A 22,971-nucleotide genomic window follows, 5' to 3' on the forward strand; every position below is an offset into this window, starting at 1 on the left:
GCTGGCTAGCCTGGTTAGAACTTGAACTGGGTGATGTGAAGATAAAGACAGTGTAGGTCAATTGACATCACCCATTTCTTACCAGTTCCCACGCTAAGAAATGTTAAGTGTTGGTTAGAGAACACTGACTTTCTGGGACAACAAATGTGTTAAATCTGGTTCTGACTTTTTTGGAGGCTCATGGGAGCAGACTCTTCCTGTTCTCCAGAAATGCACACCCTTTCCCATGAATTTGTTACCTCCTACCTGCACTGTTTTTAAAGGAGAACTTGTGCTTAGTAGAGCACATAGTTAAGCACAGATGTTAATCATTAGTTTTGCAATTCAGTGTTCTTCTAGGTCTTTTGTGAGTACTGAGACAGTCAGTATTTTTCTCCTAATGTCTGGGCATGCAGATTAGTGCTCTGTCTTTCGGGGCAGAAAACTGTGGAGGGAATCGGTTTTACCCTCACTTACCTTTCCACTGAACTATCCTTTGTTTTGCCAAATTAACAGGTAAACAACCATAAATAATCCCATTACTAGTGCTATAGCTGTACAGTCCGGGTAAATTTGAGGATATTTTTCAACGACTGTAAATGTGGGTGATTGCTTTTAGGAAGGTATTTAACTTTCAACCTCTATTTTTCCCTGGTAATGAGTTCTGTGGCCTAGTAAGCTAATGTGTTAAAGAGTATTTGCTGTTAATTCACTTGTTTTGCTTCTTATCTTCTGTCTTTCAGATTCAGTGACTGGCGTTGTTCTTCACCTGTTGATAGGCTTACAAGCCTGGACAGGACCTCTGCCATCACCCCTGTGATCTTGCCCGAAGGCAGGATCAGCTGTATTTGCTCCTTTGGGCTGGTGATGTCTAACTAGTTCCTAACACCTTCAATAAGCCAGACCTTGCAGGCTAAACTGTTGTATTTCATTACAGTCTGAAAATGTTGTCCTTATCGGTCCTGCTGAAACTTAATCCCTTTACTGCTTGTACTTTTGTGTATTTGAAGCATATCACATTGTCATCTCTCCTTCAAATTAATGGAAGCGTTTACCCTAGCCTTTCCCAATATTTTTTTAGAATCTCTGGTCTGATCTTTCTCATTGCTTATCATTCTCTGGATTCCCCATTTAATTTCCATTTTTTTTCATGTGTGATACTTTGAAGTGAGAATGATATTTTAAGTGATACTTTACAGTCTTGCATTAGGACAAAAGTATTTTCCAATGATTCTGTATAGAGATCCTATGTGATGCTTACTCAATTTTTTTTTTTCAAGGCAGACAGAGGCATTTTAAGTTGCAAATTACTAATCGGGTCTTTAATGGAGGTGTATTTCAGATTAGCTATTTTCGTGCTCTTAATCAAACTTCCAGTGTTGTGAGTCCAGTCTCATGTTTCCTTTATAAGCAGGCTAATTCCAGATTTTAATCGGTTACATGTGCTGCTGCCATAGAAATCCAATTCTTCTTTTTCTTCTAAAATGAGGCTATCAGAACTGACTTTGTATCATTTGCTGTCAATTTAATAATATCTTAATACTTTCAGTAGTAGCCACTCCTTCACTATGTTAATCGATCACTTTATTTATCTTCAATCTTTAATCCACCGTGAACAGGAACTGTAAAATCCAGGGCTTTGTTTTGTTTTGTTTTTTCTCACAGTGCTTGTATTTAGCCTGGAAACTAGCAATAACAGTTTGAATTACTCTGTTTTACATATATTACAGTCCTCTAAGTTTCCCTTTTATCTTGATTGGGAAGAATTGAGTTCATGATTGAAATTTCTCTGATACCTTGCCATATTCTTCCCTTAACCTAAGTAATTAGATGTTATGTTCACATGTTGCTGTTCTACTCCTAGACTAGTGTTTTTCCCTTTTCAAAGGAGTTTCAAACATAACAGTAAGCACAAGGCACAGATTTTTTTTGTAAAGGAGGAATAGATTGAAGGTTTTCCAGCTTCTTGATATTTCAGATTGAAGTGAGTCTTCTTAAAAAGCAGCTTGCTTTTTCCTATTTGTTTTACATTATGTGCTTTTCACCATGAATTGCACCAGTTCTTTTTTTATTCACATTTCCTAAATCTCTATTATATTTTCTGATCTGAGGCCCAGGCATGAGAAACAATCAAAATGTTAATGTAATTTTCAATTACTTTGAGCCCAGCCCTAGTGCACTCTTCCTAGAGAATGACCTTCATTTTGTCCCTGCAGGGAAGAAATCTTCCTTTGGCAACTATAGGGCATAATATGCTACTGTTTTTTAAGCAGAATTCCCCATTGATTTCTTCAGGGAGTTCCACTTAAAATGCGACATCACGGCAGAGCTCAGTCTGGTTACATACATCAAATGGAAGGATGCAGTTCACATACATTTTTGAATTCTGTGTCTAAGCTGCAGTGGCCACTAGAGGGAACGAGAGATCTCAGACGTTTACATTTCAAAAGAAATATTTTTTTCTCTGGTTGTTTTTAGATTAATCTCTAAGAAATAAATGCTAATCTAATTAGCTAATTTTTTTAATTAGAAGAAAATAAATCATGTGCATAAATGTTAGTGATTCTTACCTCCACTGTGTGTTTTCTAGCTCTTCAACAAAAATCAGGTTGGTCCCAGAAAAGGATTTGCAAATCATCAGTACAAAAATTAAAAATAATAGGGATTGTCGTTAAAGAGATGCGTTTCTTCTGCCCCTCTGAGAGCTCTAGAGCTACTGGCAAAATACTGGATTAGTGCTGCAAACTGTCGGGGCCTTCACTTTCAGTACTGTCAGACTGTTTATGCCAGCTACTAATGACTGTAGAAGAGTAGGCATTTTATGTTACTGAAAAATCTAAATTGCATTCCAGACAGGTTGACACTGATGCTTCAAATTGTGGGTTTGCAAAATGATAATTCCTAATCTCAATAGAAAAGAGGTGTCAGATTCAGTTTTACTAAGGGACTGATTGTACTTTGCATTTTAACTCTAGAATGCTACAGAAACAATCTACTCTTTTTGGCTTTAAAAGTATTTTTCCTTCACTTTTTTTTTGTCTGTAAAGTAAACACAGTATACATAGCAAATATGTTCCTTTAAGTTTCTAATTACCCATTCTCTGTAAGCATGACTTAATTTTTTACAACCTCAATATCTTCTTTGTCTTAGCTGTCATTAATCCTGAATATGCATCAGGAATTGAGCATGAGGGTGCTTGAAAGAGATTTGTGCTCCAAGAAATGGGTACTTCCTTTGAGGGGGGATTAAAAAAAAACATTTTCTGGATTACTGTAAGATTCACTCAAGTCTCTGTGATTGTTTGTTTGAAGAAACTGGGAGAAAAAATAGGAATGTTAGAGTAATTTAGTGTTTTCCATGTATTTCCACATAAGGTAACAGAAGCAAGATAGTGTGTAGTTTGTCCTTCACATATTCAGAATGCTATTAGGCTAAGTGGTTTAGGATCCTAAAAATAAATTTTTAAAATCTGATGTTATGTTCTACAACATTTGTTGAGGTTCATATGAATTTCAGTCCCACACGCTCCAAAGTATAGACATCTTAAATGTGTAATACAGCTAACACAAGCCAAATTGTTTAAATATCCCTTTTGAAGAGGGAGGAGTAGTGATATTGGTGAGAAAATCCTAATAATGAGAGCTTTTGGGGTGTTTTGATAGCAGCTAGTGTAATCATGAAAAGTGGTGAGCATGCTGTTACAGCCTTTTCAAGATGAATAATGTTACACTTAAAAAGAGGCTTAGGATGAATTTACTGATAAAGCAAGCTTTTATAAGGTCTTCCGTATGTACAATACTTACTGGCACTCAACCAAATTATCTAAAAGAAATGTGTGCATGCCCTAAAATAAATAACTTCAGGCTGTCTTATGACTTTCAAAATACATACTAATTTAAGAAGAATAGATCTTGGTATCTTTTGTCCTGAAATAACTGGCCTAACCTTAGTGTTTGTACAGTGTATATTTGGATCACTTGCGAATGTTAACATGATCCAAATTGTTACACTGTGCAAACATTTACTAAGGCAGTGTGAGGTAGAGTCTGTAGTTTGATGGAACTCAAAATGCCAATTAAAAATGATGACTTATTTAATGCCAACAGGCCATACCCTGCAGTGCTTACTCAAGCAAAATTCTAATTGACTCCAGTGGGAGGTTTGCTGAAGTGAGAATGGCAGAGAGAGGAAGAGGCACAAGCAGAGGCACAACCTCAGATATTACTCCAAACATCATAAGGGGCAGCATCTTGTATTCCCTGGCACCAGTGAGGAGCCTGTCTTGCTTACAGAGAAAGATTGAAAGAACAGGAATTTCTCTGCCTGTCTGGAGCTTTCTGCAATTGTAGCTCACTTTAGGGAATATTTTTGGTGAAAGCTGGCTGTTCATTGAAAATTGCAAGTTTAATAACAAACAAATAACTCATGAGCTTCTATGTGTTTTCACAAATGGACATGGGATCATGAAATGGAGGGTAAAAGGGGAGATGGCATTAAAAAGTACCCACAAAAGTAAAACTTTAAAAGAATCTGGTTGGTTTTTTATGATCTAGAAACAAGATACCTCAAGAAAACAAAGTAGCAAACCAACAAAAAATGTGATTTCCATCTCTCTTAGGCTTTATTTATGCTCGTTTGGTTCTCCATATCCTGCTTGCAGAAGTGAGGAAAGCCTCTGCATTTCATTGTGAGTTAGTAAGGTATCAGGAATGTCATCCAAGTGATGTTCTGTTTGCTGTCCTCTGTCCATTGTTTGACAAGTACTTTGATGGGCTTTTTGAACTGCAAATAAACTATCTGTTGAAGATTTTGATTGCTACTACTTAAGATGTGTTCACTAGACAGACAAGTTGGAAGGTTTTTCTCTGGCTTTGTCACTGGAGTTATTCCTAAATGCTTTTGACAGTACCAAAAACCCTAGAGAGCAGACCTGATTGATTACTATTGACTGACAGATTAGTTGGTTTGTTTGGGTTTTTGCAGGTAGTAAGTTACTCTTTATTCAGTGTGCACCTATAAATTACAGTGGTTTAGTTACCTTTATTTTTAATAATGTTTTAATTTAGTATGCTTCTTGCACAACTTTAAAACTGCAGCATTTAAGTCAGGAGAACAACTTTATTGCAGACCAGTACACATTAAGAGGTGGGTGGTAAGATGTTAAAAATAGTAAGACATACTTCTAGAAGTTCTGCAGCCTAAGACAGGACAATTTAATAGACTCGAATTCTTATATCTACATATTTTTAAATGATAAAAGCTTAAATGTGGACATTTGTAATGGATTATATAGCTCTCTAGTAGTCTTTGTTTTACATTCTCCACTTTGTCCCCAAAAACCAGAAATGGCTTAAGTATAAGGGAGAAATGAAAGTTGAGTTTATGTGGTCCTCTTGAAGACCTTTGCCATTAATTGTCAGAAATACTGGGTTTTTCTACTAATTTACTGTATCGTTGTGAGCAAATTATGTCTTGCTCAGATTTACCATCTTTGTGACTTTATTTTTAAGTTTTTAAAATTCTTGAATTTTGCTAATTACACAGTGAGATAAGCAGATGATCTATTTAGGGAATAAAAAACTGCTTTTTATGTGCAGATGCTGTTCCTGTAGTGGTGATGTCAGCTGTTGCCTTGGTAGTAGAGGATTTAACCAGTGGACATGGTCATGTCAAAGGGACAGGAAAGGCCCATGTTCAATGCAGGTTCATTTTTTATCCTTTCCTTATCCCCGTACAAGAGGAAAGTTGGCAACTCTGCATTGGAATGATGAGCCTTAAGTTTAGAGAAGGAGCAAATATAAATAACATCTCTGTTTTAATAGATCATATCTCCACCTCTGTGGTAACTTTCTAGCACGGAGTATTGAAGCTATCTGAAACTCATTTACCTTTGATAAATGTTGGGGGTTTTCCTCCTCTTTGTGATCTTGTTTCTTAAATGACAGGTATTTAAGAGGAGTGTTCAGTTGATTTAGAGCTCTTTACTCAATGCCATCTGTAACTATGCTTAAATCACTGGAAATTTTTGTAATAGATTTTGGCATCAGCAGTACTGTATTTTGCGAGAATTGTACTCTAGTAAGACTTTGTGCTAGATCACTGCTGAGAATGAGAAATGTGTGGTTACCATAATTTTTTTTTCAGTAATGGTGTGACACTCCATTGTCATACTCCGTTGTGACTGTGACAGTTGTCACACTGCCATAGATCATGGTAACAGCAGTAAATAAACTGGACCATAACCCTGTATAGATTGTGCTTAAAATACAGTTCTCATACAGATGTACCCCTGCTCCCAGACAGCTGCTTTAAATGATGCCATGTATTATGCGAGTCTGTAACATTTACCTGGCTACATTTAGGTTTTAGTATTTAATATGCTTAAAAGCTAGTAATTTTTTTAAAGTATGTGTAAGTCTGTGATTATAGTTAGCTAATTGTTAATTAGCAATTTATTTTTCTGTCAAGACTTTTTTTTAATAAAGGTGGTAGTTTGGTCTTGTTTTTCTTTTTTACTTGTGATAGGAAATTTCCATGGACTATTGAGAATATTCTCCAAGTCATAAGAGATCCTGCTTATGATCTTCCATGGAGTTTCTTTCATAAAAAGAGGTCAGTTTTGAATTTCACAGTGTAATGAAATCCAGCACTATCCATATACTGCACAAAAATGCAGTGCCTTGCTAATCACTGAAAACAAAAAATCCCACCCCATGTGGAAATTTAAGTTCATTTCAGCATGTGAACAAACTGTCACCAACAGTTAGTAGTACTTATTCAGTGTTTCCTTATCAAGTGCCTTCAACTAAATAACTGCATGTCTTCTAAAAAAAAAGGAAATGGCAAGGCAGTAATTGCATATAGGCCTTGGATTTAATGTGATGGTGGTGTTTTTGTTCTGTTGTGTGTGTCTTTTAACATGAAGTTGTTAGGAGAGCTGACAGCTATTTTGGTGGTTCATAATAAGGAAATGTTTCATGTCGCAGCTCTGGGTTTGTAGATCAATTTTTCTATTGAATTTTTGTATTCTGTATCTGAAAATTTAATTTATTGTATCAAAAACTGATTTAAATAGACTTGCAGTTCAGAGCTGACTTTGATCTATCTCTGACTAAAAAACTGAATAGCTTTATCTTTCTATCATTTTATTTCACAGAAGTGTAATAGTTTCAAGTGCTTGAAAACCACAGTGATTTAAATATTCTCTTTCTCCTTATCTTTTTTGTTGGTTTCTGTAATTTAACAGTGCAGGTGAAATGATGAAAACTGTGCAGACTTTAATTTTTTTTTTATGTTTGACTTAATCATAAACTGTGTGAGATTTTTTTGCCTTTGGCTGTAGCCTTTAGTTTTGGTTGATTTCCACTCGTGTTTTTTGTGGAGGTTGTGTTTTGAATTCATATTTAAATACTTAACCATGTGCATGGGTGTCTGCAGGGCAGGTGACTGCTGCAGTCCTTTTGCTGACATTAGAGGCTTCTAGTGATCCTAAAATCAAGGCCATTCAGAACTTTATTCCAGGGCAGGAGCAGGTGTTTCTGGGGACTAAACTGTACACTTAAAGCATGATGATTGGCCAATATTTTATAAACATTTTTTTTCCCCTAAGGTTTGCTTCTTGGTAAATATCTTATGTGTGGCCCTTATAAAAGGCGTACTTGTGAAGAAAAATGGCTTGAAATAAGTTTGTTCTCCTGAAAAGCTGCCTGTTTCCAAGACCTGTGCCAACTGAAACATGTCCTACTAATTATGACTGTAGGGAGACCAAGCAAATAAAAGTCTGAACTGTGCTTGTGGCAGTCATTCATTGCACAAGAGGAAACACATGGAATTTATTCTCATTATTACTGTCACAGCCTGGATGCTGGTGGCTTTTCTCTTTTGCTCTGGTTGTGCACTCTTGCTGTTTGAGCTGTCCTATTGAACATCCTTTTATGTTTCTTAGAGATTGTAAATGTTTGTTTTCTACAGTTGTTCAGTTTAAAGAATAATAATTATATTTGCTTTGTAGTAACTGTGCTATCTAATCCATATTAAACAGTGCAACTATTCATGCTGACTAGTTTCCAAGGAAACGTCATCCCCTGAACCCCTCCTGGAACTTTAGAAAGTGAACTCTCTTACTTTAATCACACCCTATTTTTGCCATCCTAATCCTGAACTCATATTTCCAACAAAAGTACAGCTTTTTAAATGTTTGCAGTGCTGTTGTGAAGTTTATCATGCACCAAATGATTTAAGATACGTAAATGATATTGGCACAAATTACTGCTTTCGTTATGACAGACAGCAGATGAGTACATTACACTACTTAGTCTCAGCTTTAACTAAAATACTGTGATTGTTTTCCATCCAATAGTTCTGTAATTACTCTTTTTTTATGTTCACTGTAAGAAGACAGCATTTTTTAAATCTCTTGAAATGGCACAATCAATGTAAATGTTGCACATTGTTGGGAAGATGATCAATTATTTCATTTATGTACCCATGTGAGTGGAATGGCGGTTTTGTTGGGCAAAATTTGGCAAAGATACTTTCTTATTGTTTTGATTCTATTGCAAGATTTCATGAGGTAAATTTCTAGAAGTTGAGCATATTTACTGGAGTGCTGATAGAATCTAAACTTGTAATTTAAGGAGTGTCGTGTAGCATCCATAGTTGGATCACTAGATATCTGCTTTGGCTTACAGGTTCAGGAAAAGAAAAACTGTTGACTCAGTTAAAGATAAGATTGAGCAAGGTTTGGATTTGTGTGTGTGGAATTCTCCCTCCGAGTTTACAAAGACCAGAACTGCTGCTGCAGTTTCATGCCTTCCAAAGGGTGTCTGTCCATTGTTGTTCAGCTGGCCTCCTGTTTCTGGCTTTCCAGCTGTGTTGGTTTGCTGCATGTGCTGGGTGGATTTTCTGGTGATCAGATCAAGTGAGGTGGTCTGCTCTGTGTTCATTGCTATGTTGGCCAAATTCAGATTAATCTCATATCAGCTGCAAATAAATCAGAAAGTTTTGTCTACTGTACTGCCATCTAAGAGAGCCAGTTAAGACATTGGTGTCTAGACAACTTCTATATTTCATTGGTTTAAAAAAGGCATGAAGTTAGTGCACTGATAAAAGATGAGGCTTAAGAGAACTGTGTTCTGAATTGGAAACTGTGAAATAAAGAATTAGGAAAAGAAGTTTTGTCAGATATTTTCATATTTCTGATGAGGTGTTTGGACTTACCAGCGTGTGCTGTGGCAAAATGTCAGAATTTTATATGTGAGGGATCAGACACTTTGTGCAGACAAGTATTTAATGACATACTGCTGGTATTTTTTTATTTTATCAGTGATTTGCTTTTGCAGGAGCCCTCAGTGAAGTCGCACATCCACACACAGATGCAGGCACAGAGACTGCCTGAAGCAGTTGTATCTGTGACTGCTTGTACCCCTTGGTGCATGGGCTGTGCTGGGCTGTGTTCCTGCTGGAGCCAGCTGCTGGGGATGGAAGCGTGGGAGGGATCTGGGGAAGGAGGGGGTGCTGCTCTCCTGGGATGCTGAAATGATCCCATGCCATCAAAAGAAAAGTGCTTTCATAGAGGTATTGCTGAGGAGGAGCTGGTACTTAAAGTAAGCATGTCCTGTACAGACCACAGAATGTATCTGAGAAATGCCACTTCTTTGCTCACGGCAGTTTTAAGAAGTCTGGTAAAATCAAACACACTTCTCCAAGGACTTTTTGCCATTGCTTTGAATTACTCCTAAAGAAATTACCTAAAGGGCTTGGAGAAACAAGATGGTAAGGAATGTAGTGCAGAAATAATTGATCCTTTTGGTTTATTAGGTGTCCCTGTTGTGGAAGTTCTGTCAATAACAATAACACTGTAGAGATGTCTGTCTGCAGTTAGTCTGTAGCGAGATCAAACATTTCATGGGGCTCTAGCTATGTGATTTCTCCCTGAAGAAGGTGATGTATTATTTAATTTGTAACTAAGTCCTGGGACATCTTCAAGAACAGTGTTGTTATTTATCTTTGCTACTGCAGGCAAAAGTCCACTGATTATGTACAGCACTAGCTTGAGTTTGTGAAAATCTGGCTTGCATACAGTTGATAATGATTTTGGAATATTTTCAGAGCAGAATTAAACAATTAACTTTTAAATATGATTTTAAATTGTAGCGTGATTGAATGGAACCTTTGATTATGGTGTTTGCGGAGTTTGTGCTTGTAGTTCTTACAGAATTATTTGATTTATATTTTATATTTTTTAAGAATTGATTTGGTTTTAGATACCGGCCTAATGCAAGAAAAATATTTCATCAGTCGGTACCAACACTCCCACTTTTTTCTCTAGGGGTAATAAAGGTCTGTTTGCCTGGAGCCAGTGCTGAGGTGTGTTACCTCACAATTAGCAAGCAGACTAACTCAGCGTTGCTCTTTACAACTGTTTGGATGCTGGAGAATTAAACTGATTCTGTGTTGACATTTAAAATGTTTTAGCCCCCCTGTACAAGAATCTGTTGCTGCAATCGGTATGTTGGCTTTTCTGCGTTAGTCACATTGTGCAAAGTAGTTTCTGATGGTTTCCTTTAGTAACCTTCATATGCTAAATTAAATCCTGAGTTCTGAGTATCTGATTGTACTGACCTTCACTTCAAGGAGGTTTTTTATTTAAGCTTCCAGCCTTCCATCAGAGAGAAACACGATCGCCAATAAAAATAAAATAAACACCTAGTCCTGCGCCCTCTGCTTACTTGAACAGAAGTGTTCATATACTGTGTATAGCTCTTAGTTGGGCAAATACAGGCAGCCTGCCGACTACATTTACATTTTAAAATTTACTGCAGTGAGGGTCATTCCAATTCAAAAGAGAGTATTTGGTAAATGAGTTGGCAAGCAGAATACTGTCGTGTTTAAAGGAGCTCTGCCAAGAATTGGCTGAAAAATGTTTGTTGTCTGGTTGCACCTATTGCAATGAGAAGGGAGAGAAGGCATTTGGATTTAGTAGAATGAAATATATGAGACTGCCTTAGACAGTGAAGAAACTGCCATATTCTAGCATGTAGTTCCATGTGATCTCTGCATTGAAAATATTAATGAAGCGAGGAGAAATTTGATGACCAATAGCAATCAAGGAGAAAGTGTCTAATGAGTGATGTAGCCATAAATGACAGTTACTTTGACAGCTGCTCTATGGAAGTTCCAAGACCTCGTCCTGAAATGCCAGTTTAGTGTAGGCCATATAGCATATTCAAAATATGCTGTGAATAGGTCAGGACAATATGAAGGAAAATCACCCTGGAAATCAGGAGATCCAAATCTAGTGAGAGAGCTGGGAGTTTATTTCTCTCACCGTCAGTCACGCAATCGTGGGATGCCAGTATTTGTACCAGAGTGTTTGTCTCTTCATCTTCTAGCAAGTGGGCTCAGTGAGCAGCACAGTCTCAGTATATCTGGTGCTTCACTAGAGCAGTTGAGGAATGGAGCCTCTGGCCCAATATTTGTATGATATTTGTAACAGGAGCACAAAGAGACCTGTGTGCAATTCAGATCTTACTGGTAGGAAGTAGAGACTGGAGGTATGTTTCAGATTAGCTGTTTCCTGCCCTTCCTAAAAAAGTTAGTATTTCCCCGTTTTTTCTTTTGTGCAGCCATCTATTTTATTTATTCAACTTTCTAGAAGGAGAAGAACAGTAGGAAGGAAAGAAAAAGCTTTTCTTATTGAATGGAAACCTGCATAACATGGCTAAGGAGTGCATTCTCTTCTTATGGTTTATATCCAGATTAATCAAAGGGACCCTGGGGGTGAAAATTCAAGGCTCTTCTGGACTACAGAAGATGGTGTGGTCCAGAGGTGAAAAACCTCTCCAGAAATTTCCCTGCCACTTACTGTAAAGGAGATTTAGTTCTAATCTGGCACTGTGTGATTTGGTTTGTTCTTAATGAGAGTTTAGCCTCACATTTTGCTCTGGTTTAGAGATATTTATATGGTCATACTAGCAAAATACGTAGCATAGTATTAAAATTTTAGTCTGGAGGATTGGTTTTTTTATTCATTAAAACAACGTAGGACATCTTTGTGAAAAGAGTTGATAAAAACCATATTTTCTTAGCTGTATTGTCCAGTCCTCAGGATTTTCATGCTTGAAACAGTTGCAAGTTAATACCTGGCAGTAAATACTAAATCCATGTGTGGTGACTGGCAGATTAAGCACTAGGGATTCCAGTGGAGATTAGACCACACGTTTTGAAAGTGCAGATGTCAGTACTATTTTATGTCACAGTGCTGAGTTTAGCTGCCTGATGTTTTGCATATAAACAGGGGCTGTTATATCATAATTTGCTTCTTCTTTTTTTTCTCCTTTTTTTGGTGTCCCATTTTCTCATTTTAGTTGCTTCACAGTGGTGCTTTTGGCACTGTTGATCCTCACAGAGCTCAAGTGCAAACTGGTGCAGCACAAATTTGAAAGGCAGTATAAGGCTGTGAGCCCACTACCTGAGTTAGGCAGGTGGCCTTCTGGTTGAATGTGAGAGAGGAAGAGAAAGAGCTGGAGGATTTGAGAGGGAGCTGAAGTTGGGCAATTTAGTGGCAGAATAAAAGTAGGGAAGCAGAGATGGAAAGACTAAATGAGACATGGCTTTGGGAAAGTTGTGTCATACGCATGTGATACTTTTCAGAGCTCCCACCTTTCACCCGAGTTGCTCACAGTTTGCTAGATAATGTGTTTATGGGCTAATATCAGATGTGCTTGATGAGTATGCTTATGAATCCATGTAAAGTAAGTAAAAGTCATAAAAGAAGTATTTCTGGCTTTGAAGCCTTAAAATCAATGTAGGGAGAAGTGTGTTGTGTGCATTAAACCCAGCAAAGTGAGAGAATGGATTCACTTTCACCAGCTAAGAGTGCAGCCAATTCTAAACAGAGCTATCCACATAACAGATCACCACCACTCATTGGTGTTTCAGGATCTGCTGAACTGGAACAAGTGGTGCTAAAAAGTCCAGTAATGATATCAACAGACTAATTGTGTCACACACGTGTTGTTAGTGACTCGTGTTGGCTTTCAGTGCATTCAAGGGATGGAACAGTGTCCTAGGCAGACAGTGGCCTTGCATCACTGTGTTTAAGGAGAAATTGTCTCAAAATAACTATTTTGTTCCGTTTGTCAGATGTTCTTTAATCTATATGTACTGGAGGTGTGCAATTAAAGGTTCCTTGGCCTGTTTCTTTCCTCCAGTGAACACTGAAAGAAACTAGCTTTTTTATGTAGAACTCTGGATGAATGTGATGATGATATATTTCATACATCATGGTTTCTAATAATTGCCTGCCAGGAATGAATTCCTCTTCCGCACTCTGCCTGTACTTCTTATGTATTTTGACTTTGGTGAAATTGGGGTTCCTTGGGAGCATCAAAACCAGGTTGTAGCTGACATCTGGATATGAAATAGGTCAGGTCAGTGTAATCTCCAGGAAGCTGATGCAGAGAATTCCCTTGCCTCTCTCGGCAGTGATTTGCTTTCAGACCTGTGATCATTCAGATTTTTCCTCTGGCTTAGCCTGGCTGGAGCTCTGGGAGCGTTTTATCTTTGTGCTGCAGAGGTGTGGTTTGGCTTTTGGAACTGCCTGGACTTCCTTTTACTCATTAACTCCTGGCCATTGCAAAGGCTTTGTGTAACACTGGTGCTTTGGCTTTTTCTGTCCTGGAGTTACAGTAGGCTAATTATTTCATTCCTAAATTGAAGTACATAACTTTCAGCTTAGTGGAAGTTATTTGGGTGAGACACGGTTGTATGATATAGAGGTGAGTCTGGATCAGAGGTCAGAAAGGATGTGTGCCTTGCTATGCAGAAGGAATTATCGTTTTACAAGTCTCACTTTCAGCCTTCAGGTAGCTGAAATTAGGATTAGTCTTCCTCAAGTGGTCCCTTATGCGCAGTCCTTACCACGAGTTCAAGGACAAAGTTAATGTTGTGCCCATGTTTTCTCCAGATTGAGATGTTGTAAAAAAATTATTTTTTTCTTCCTGACTGCAAAGATAGTAACTCTTCCAGCAACTTAACCAAAAATATCTGCTAACCAATGGAGTAATTAGCAACCAAAGAGTTTGAAAAAGCTATTTGACATTTTCAAACAGAAGACCATAAGTCTTGCTTATTCCACATTGCTTCTGAAGTTGGACTTTTTTTTTTTTCTTCTGGCACTGCAGAAGCAATTTTCAGTGGTTAAGAACCAAATTGCTTCAAAATTAGGTTGATCCTCCAACACTGAAATAAATGTTGAAGGGATAGGAAACAAAATAATTGCAAGTTCTGCTATGTTAAAGCTCTCAGAGCTAGTCATCTCTTGTAGTTGTGCTGCTTGCAGGAGCTAGAGAACTTACTGGAATCTACTCTGCTTAAGCTCATGCTTCTGCCTAAACTAATTTGTTTGGGTTCATTTGGGAAGTGTGGCAAGGGGGTTCTTTTTCTTTACCTGGCCTTCCCAGACTCAGGGTTTCTTGCATAAAAAACAGTATTTTAATATTATAAAAGAGTCTTGAAAAGAGATTCTAAATTTCTCCACTTGTGGGATGCAGTATTTATTTAATCTACTACTTAAAAAGTCATATTTTACATAGATAGCTCTAGTGCAATGAGCACATTCTTGGGACACAGCCAAGACTTCCTGGTTTCCCTACAACATTTACAAATGCACAGAGGAGATCTCTGCATGATTAATTCTGGTTTTATCCGAGGCAGTGAAGTCCATTTTCATGTAAATCTTCTGTATTAGTATTCTTTAATAATTAGTGAGAGATGTGAACATAACTGTGCTGACTGATGAGTAATTAACTGTAGCTGCTTAAGGAGAAGACACGTGAGTCAGCAAGGACTGAGGTGGGACCTCGGGCAGGTAAAGCATCCTCTGTGCAGTTCAGGGGGGGAGCAGCAGTGAGCTGTGGCCACCAGCTCCTGCCAGCAGCAGAGGATGGAGCTGTGCTTGTGGGGCCCTGCTGCAGGGCCAGGCGTGGTGGCACAGCCCCAGTGGTGACACAGTGATTGACAAGGTCCTTCCCACTGCACCCTGGCTGGAGATGGATGGATGCTGTCGTGTTCTGTGAATGCAGCCACACTGTCCTGCTGGGAAACCCTCTCCTGGGAGCCTGTCCTACCCTTCTGATTCTTCTGAAGAGGCAAAGTTGGAAAAAATGTGCCATTCATTTTGTTTGTCTTAATCACAGTTTAAAAATTTGTGTATTTATATGATAAACACAAGTCAAGGAAAAGTGAAAGAAATAGAGCTTTAATGGCAGAAAGCCTATCTGATTTTGAAGGTGTTAACCCTTCACGGTTTAATTTGTGTTGGGAACTGCTAGTAAACTCACTTTTCTTTTTTTCTTAAGCAAGTCTGACTCTTTCCTTAGAGTATAACAAAAATTATTGATAGAACAGTATTTTAGAAAAATTTACCATTTTCTATTGTGGTCATCTGATCATGTCTCAAGAGCATATTATGTTCTCTTCAGCATTCTCAGTTATCACTTGGTTTGTTATGAATAAATTTACATGGCTCTTTGGGTGAAATATATCACAGCCCTCTGCAATTTGTTTATGAATAAGTTAGCATCTGCTAAACAGATCTGCTCTGCAATTTCAGTCATTGCTTTGAATGACTGACTGTCTTCAAATGTGGCTGAAGTGAGGCCTAATGATCAGCTGAAGTTAAGGCTGATCTTTAACATACCATGGAATCATAGAATCATTAAGGCTGGAGAAAACCTTCAAGGTCATGGAGTTCAGCCTTTAGCTGATCACCACCGTGTCAACAGCATCATGGCACTCAGTGTCACATCCAGTTGTTTCTTGCACACCTCTATGCCCTTACACAAAGGAATGTAATATATATATGTATTTTTCTCCTAATTTTTAACTTCTGGTTTTGCTGCTTGTCAGTGTTGGGGTAATTTTACAATGTCTGACCATTTAGACAGCAATCTGGAAGGCTTTTTCTCTGTTGTTAATCTCTTTCCTTGTGCTTAGACTGGACACCATTGTGTGAGTTACATTTGTTCACTGGGCTCAGGTATCTTTTGTTGATTGAAGTCTATGAGGCATCCATTGTTCGTATTACAAAAAATGTGTGAATTAAAATTTAGAGAATTCCTTGTCTCAGTGATAATTTCTCACTGAAGTTCAGCTACCACCATATCTTGCTGTGCCTTGTGCCATTACCTCATAGCTCAGGTATGCAGGAGAAAAGGTCTTTCTGTTCTTGGCAACTTGTATTATTGGGAAGGAGCCTCATCCCAGGAAGGTGGATGTAAGCCTGAGTAAACTCAGTTGTACTGGATGGCAAGTCAGTTATGTATACCTCAGTCTTTTTTTCTTGACTTTTTTTTTTAAGCAGCTCTCTGGTGATTTATGATCTTTTCACTAGAGTGGTTTCTTGTCCTTGAACCAAACTTTTCACATGCAAATACTACTACAAGGCATTTCTTTTCAATCAGGTGTGTATTTTTCCTCTGGTGATAGTGACCTTCACACACAAGGTACTGACTGTTCCTTTCATAGGATTGATCCTTCAAGCACCATCTCACTGGCCTTATGTTATGTGATTTTCTTTTCATTCACATACTACTTCAAGGTGGGATGATTGGTAATAAGCTCCATGCTACCTCTGATGGCTGTATCAAGTTAAAAGTGACATATTCAGACTTAATCTTTATTTTGCGTCAGCCTCATCTCTCATAAGAACACTTTGCTTGTTTTAGCATTGCCAGGAGCAGCCATCCACTTGTTTTAACTGAAGGCACTGATTGTATTGTCTCTCCTTTCTGGAACTTCACTCTGTGAGTTTATTCTTTGGTGCTTTTGTATATAATTTTAATCTGTGTACTTCCTTCAGTTTTATAACCCTTTAATTCAGTTTGTCTCACAGTAGCTTTACATTATTTTCTTGCATAATTCTGAGGAAATTTGCATGCTGTAGTGCATTTAATTGTTTGAATTTTTTGCACATGTGTCTCTTGCTCTATACCTAGTGTTGTCTTTGCTCTGAAAACAGTGCATTGCATTAATGTTACTCATGAAAAATGTTGTCTCCTAAGCCACTGATCCCTGTTCCTACCTGCCTCAGTCTGTTACTTGCTTGTCTGGAAACTGTGATATAATTACATCTGTGCCACAGTTAGTGCAAATGGCCCCTTATACTAACCATTGCATTACTGTCTTGGATATTGCTCTTCCTGATTTCCACACTTCTTTGTATTAAGTTTATGCATGTTTTGTACTTCAGCATTTGATTTTTCCTTGTTTTCTCACATTCTGAGGTGCTGCATGAGTGGTCTCCAAGACTCCAAGCCTGTACCACCTGTCATTTCTGTTTGGATGTGATATTGCTCACTAGTTTTGCATGTATCTGTACATTATTATAATAGACTTCCTGAGTATTCTTACTTGTTTCTTATATTGGTATTTCCTCTTATTAATCTATTGCATGTTATTTTATGAGATTTCATAATAGCATGATTTGGCCATTTCACACAGCTTGGCAACTGACCAATCTGCTTTTTCTCTAAATGCATTATTACGCTTTCTTGGTATATGACAGAAACTGTGGATTGAAAGTGCTTCTAGAATTCTATATAGGTGTTCCTGGTTTGTGCTGAAAGATCCAAATGCTGTTTGTGGCCTATGGCAGCCATTGCCCATTACAGATGATAATGTGACTGCTTTTATTCGACTTCTCTCTGTCGAACTTCACTGCAATTTTTCATTGTGATCAGAAAAGTTTCCAGTTTCTAAATAAATTCCTTTCATGTCAGTCTGCTCAAGGACAAGTCTCTGGTCCATTGTCATGATTACTGTTCTTTGTCTGGGCAGGAGGAAGACTCAGTATTTTTAGCTTCCAATATCAGGTATCTGAAGGAGCTAATTCCTTTCTGTCACCAAGTTCACTGCAGGAAAATAAATGGGGAGGAGCCAAGGAGTCTAACGTGAACTTTTTGCCTGCTTCTGTTTTTTCCCATCTCTTCAAGCACTTTAAAATGGAGACCTGTCTGATGTTGCCTCATGTATGAATATGCCATAAAATCCTAGCAGTATGCTCATAAACAGCAAGCTTGAGAAGAATATTTTCTTTTAGGTCTGGCTTTTTTTTTTTTTCTTTTTAGTTAATTTGTCTGAAAATGAGTTGGACAGAGACTGGTTATCTCATTAATGAATTAATAAATTAATGATTAATTAATTAATACTTGTCTAATCCTTGGAAACTTGTGAGTGAAAAACTTGATTGAAGTTCAGAATTGGTGATAGTGATGGCTATCTTTGTTCATGCCCATTTTCATTATTGCAGCTGCACGTGGTTTTCCCTCCTCACCTGTACTTCAGCACTTTTTTCTTTAACATAACAGTCTCATCAGCTTGGATTTTGAAAAAGAAATATGAATACTTTGCTTGGTTAGACCAATTGTCCATGTAGCCCATAGCTCTGTTCCAATAGCAGCAGCATTCCCCAGCATCCACCATCACTGACTTTGGGATCTTGGAGATACATTCCCTCCTGTTTATCATGTGTTAGTGGACAGATTTTGCAAGAATTTCTTCTTTTTTTTGCTGTATGATATAGTGGTTGAATCTTATCATTGTTGAACTGCTGTTAGCCTGAACACCTTCTCTTAAATGATCTGCTTTCTTTTGCATTTGATAAAATTTGCACTGCTCCCATATTTATGACCACCGAGTATTTTAAAAGTCAAATCTTCTTCTGCTCTTGCTGGTTATCTATAATGCTGGTATCCCACTTGAAAATACTGATCCTAATTCCACAGAAGTGCTGGAACGTGGTTGTACATGCTGATTTCCAGAAAGGTCCAGGGTTTCCCAAGGAATTCACCCGGGTGAAAAGCTGTTTGGGTGTCTCCTCATGTGTCCCACTGAGAGGGCTGAGAATGCATAGATCCTCTGCTTGTCCTCATGGGCAAAAATGGGAACAGAAGAGATGTTGTTTTTACTAAAAGTTTCCTTTGTAACCTTTGGCTTGTTTTGAAATTTAAAAGTTAATTATTTCTAAAATAATTTCCTGTCTTAATTAAGTGCTCACCTTTGAGCTCACCTCAGATGTTTCTTCTTTTTTCTGTTAAAAAAGAATTGGTTGAATTATGCTGTGATTTTCATCTTGGCAGCATCCTCAAAGAATCTTAATTGATCAGAGATGGGCTTTTTTCCCTCTTCTGGAAATAGATCAAATTTGTTTTAATCAAGTAAATTCAATTTTGTTGTTCCTCTTTTTGATCTTAAGAGAGCAGTTTCCATAAACTCAAGTTTATCTAAAGTCTGTGGTTCCCTAGGGCACATACATGACTTTTTGTGTTAGAATTACACTTGAGACTAACCCTAGGAGTCTGCTTTGACCTGGACCTGTTTGTGAAAAAGTCTCTTCTACTTCTGTGAGTGATCTGGGTATCATGATTTTCTGCCCTTCTAGATACATATCCCTCTCATTTTAAATAATATCTTCAATATTGTGTTGGATATAAACTTCTCTCTCACTGAAAATCCATTTTTTAAACCTAAGCTTTTAAAGTAAATATCTGTGTTTTGTAAAGATGTCTTGTTAAAAATTAGCCTTATTGATGTCGCTGCAAAATTTGCACATAGGTGGAAGCATGTAAATATCATTCATAATTCTGCATTTGTCCCACTACATGTACACAAAGAACTGTATTTTAAATATATTATTGTAATATTCTGGATTGTAAAGTGGAGCTTTCTAGTAATCTCATTATGCTAAGGGTTTATCCATCTAAACTAAGGTGGTGCTAAAAACCTTACAACCTTAAGAAGCTAATTAAGGACAAGAACCTCTTGGTCTTGAAATAAAGATCAAGGAGCACAGTGCTTTTTCCAAGGAGCTTAACAGCAAACTTTATATACATAATTCTAATAAAAAATGGATGTACACTGTAAAGTCAAAGTATGAATTTCCTGAAAAAACTCTTTTCAGAGGTATACAGATATTTCAGAGAGGATGAACTCTGTAATATATTTACTCTGGGGTTTTTTTTGGTTGGTTTTTGGGGGTTTGTTTAGTGTTGTTTTGCTTGATAGAGAAAAAAGTGTTTTATGTCTACTAAAGAATATTTGTTGGACATAGTTGCTTAGTCCTGTGCAAATATTTGATATGGAAGACACTATTTTCTAGTTTGGTCTGTAGCTTGCTATGTGGTCAGATGAGTTACACACTCTCACATCCCAAAACATGCTGGCATAGGCAGGCTTTGGTTTGTACTAATGCCATTGTGTGCAACCTTGAAAACTGTAGGTTTGGGGTTTTTTTGTTTTTGTGTTAAAATGTCCACGAATAAAGATAATCTCTGGAATTCTGACAGAAGAGCCAAAGGGGAGGCCAAGCATGGCCAAAATGATCTTACTGTGACTGGAAGCTGCCAAAATCTTTGGCTCATCACTGGGGGTGAGGGGTGGGTTGGAGTGGTGTTTTTTGGTGTTTGACATTAAAAGAATTAAAAGCTTTGGGAAAACTTAGGCATCGATTTTGGCTGCATCTTTTTGGGAGCATTTGCAATCAACACATTTTTAGCAGCTGTGTGAGGGAAAAATCATCCAACCTGAAACAGTAGGGACCCAAATTAGTTTGCAGTGATGTGCACACAACACAGAAATGTGCTTTGGAAATGTTACATAGGAAGTGGATAGCTTTGGGACAGCTAAGCTTTCATTCCTGAGAGGGGAGAGTCAGAGATGATCCCCCATCTGTTGGCCCAGGGATTACAACTGCAGTGATTATTTGCAGAAATATTCTGCAGTAGCAACCAAGATTTATTGATTATTTCTCACACATGTACTGTGGATTCAGAGAGCAAGATGAGCAAATCCTTGTTTTTCTTCTCAGCAGAAATGTCAGGGAACAAACATTGGCTACCTTTACCAGAATTTCTGCTAGCTAAAATAAAAATCTTTAAGGGAATTGGAAAGCTCTATAAACTAACTAAAAAGACATGTTAGTGGGTTTGTTTGTTTTAAATAAGGCTTGTTTTATAGTTACTATATATGCCTGTACACCAGTACAATTTTTTTTTTTGAAAATTGTGCATAACAAAGTTGGAAATTGTGTTCAAACAACATTATTCTGGTTTTACATTTTATCACCCTTCCATTTTGCTGTACTGTTACTCACACAGCAAAGAAAGAAATTATATTAATTAGTTTATGGTATGTAACAGAGGTATTCATGGCATGGAAGTTAATGGTAATCCTAGAACTGATTTTTAGATCATCATTATTATTTCAAGCAGTTTGTCTACAGTAATGGACAGTAACACATTAGAAAATTATTCATGATTTTTCTTTAAAATTTAAAAAAGGTATTTAATGCTTTTTCATCAATTAGCAGCAGAAGAGCAAATTATAGTTATATTAAACTGTGCATGCTATATAAATCACAAATCTTGTTAGCAAAGAATTAGTATCATAACTGGTAATTTAAAAATTGCCCTTAGCTCTGAATAAGGATTGGCTGTGTACATATTTTAATGGTCCTGAAGAAGTAAAAATAGATCTCTCTAGAAGAGAGCATTCTGGTGGTAGTGAAATTAACTCTCTGCTCTTTTATGAAGTAGCAGCGTCTGTCTTAGTTGTGTAATGGCAATGTGCTATAGAAAAGACTGGCTATCTTTTCCTTGATTCATGGTACTGATTCTAGATTAAAAACCAAAAAGATGTTTTTTTAAATAATGGCAAGACTGGATTGTATCCCCAAAGGACATAGACATCTAGTTTTCTCACTTTTGTTGGCTGTTCAGGTACAGATGCATGAAAACTGCATGACTTCTCAGACGTGGATTAATAATAAGGAAGTCAAGAAGATTTTTTTCCCCCCTCCAGCATATCAAATATGTTTGGTACGTTTCTGAGACAACAGACAAATTGCAGAGTTGCACGCTCCAAGACTTTCCTCCTGCTGGCTAATGAAGTAGAACAAGACATAGAAGAAAAATACACCTTTTTTATTGGTTTGGTGTATCTCATTAATTATCTTGTAGATTCTTTCAGTGTACTGACAACCTCAAAATGGAGCCTGTGCAAACAGTAAAATGTGGTTTGCAGTGTATGTGGGGTTCTGGGGGTTTTGTTTTTGATTTTTGATTTGTTTATTTTTTTCCTGGGAGGGCAGGAGAGTAGCGTTATGCATACCATTAATATAAATTACAGACAGCCCACTTAACAATGGTGACGTTCAACCCAGTATTCCCTTTATGGTTATACTCAGTCTTATTTTCTTGCTGGCCTCATGTCCATCCTTGTCTGCTCCTCACAATAGATGGAAAATACTATATGAAGAACACTTTACCTTCAAAAATGGTTTTAGTGGGAGTTTTAGGATGTTGTATTCTCTTTTATCTGGGTCAGTTCACTCTTTTACTTGGGTCATTTCATATTCTCATATACTTTGAGGTCTTCAAGAGCATTTTAAGACTGTCCTTCCTCACTGCTGCTGGTATCTTTGGTCCAAGAGAAATGTGTTATGCAAGTATTTTGCTGCTCTTTTGTAATAATGCTGATAATTACTTAAAGACTCTTCCCAATTTGTTGCAGTTAGGCTTGATCAAAGACTGATATAAACAGACATTATGGCTGGGCACTTGTGTTTATTAATCTCTTACAGCTTAGAGGACTCAATTAGAAGAGAGGAACACATAATGATTGTGTGCATTGCAGAAGAATAAACCAAATAATTTCCACAACCTCTTTAATTTTTAAGATACTTTCCATTTGGTTAATAGATGTGTTCTGTGTCGTTCAAGCTATTTCCCATTCTGTTTATACATTTTTAATGTTTCTGTAAGCCACAATGTGTAGAAATTAGATGCAAAATTCAAATTCATGTTCTGGATGGCTTTAAAGGAAGAACTGCTATTTTTCATGTCTCTCTCTCTTTGTTGTTTTCACTCTACCTGTTTGTTTGTCATTTGGAAGGTGTTTAATGCAGCTTTTGGAGGGATGAGAGATAGCTG

The 22,971-nt window shown here is 37.4% G+C and overlaps 1 protein-coding gene across 5 annotated transcripts in view; it reads left to right on the forward strand.

Annotated features, from left to right (window-relative positions):
- Positions 1 to 22,971, forward strand: part of ST6GALNAC3 (ST6 N-acetylgalactosaminide alpha-2,6-sialyltransferase 3) — a 274,004-nt gene that overhangs the window by 33,042 nt on the left and 217,991 nt on the right. The window contains exon 2 of one of the 5 annotated variants that reach the window (XM_072933070.1): positions 16,711 to 16,788. The exons of the other annotated variants lie outside the window; for them this stretch is intronic. The gene's annotated coding sequence lies outside the window, so the exon portion shown is untranslated. The remainder of the gene's footprint in view (positions 1 to 16,710; positions 16,789 to 22,971) is intronic. 5 annotated transcript variants of the gene reach the window in all.

The sequence above is a fragment of the Taeniopygia guttata genome, chromosome 8 (assembly GCF_048771995.1).
Source record: "Taeniopygia guttata chromosome 8, bTaeGut7.mat, whole genome shotgun sequence".
Classification (NCBI taxonomy): domain Eukaryota; kingdom Metazoa; phylum Chordata; class Aves; order Passeriformes; family Estrildidae; genus Taeniopygia; species Taeniopygia guttata.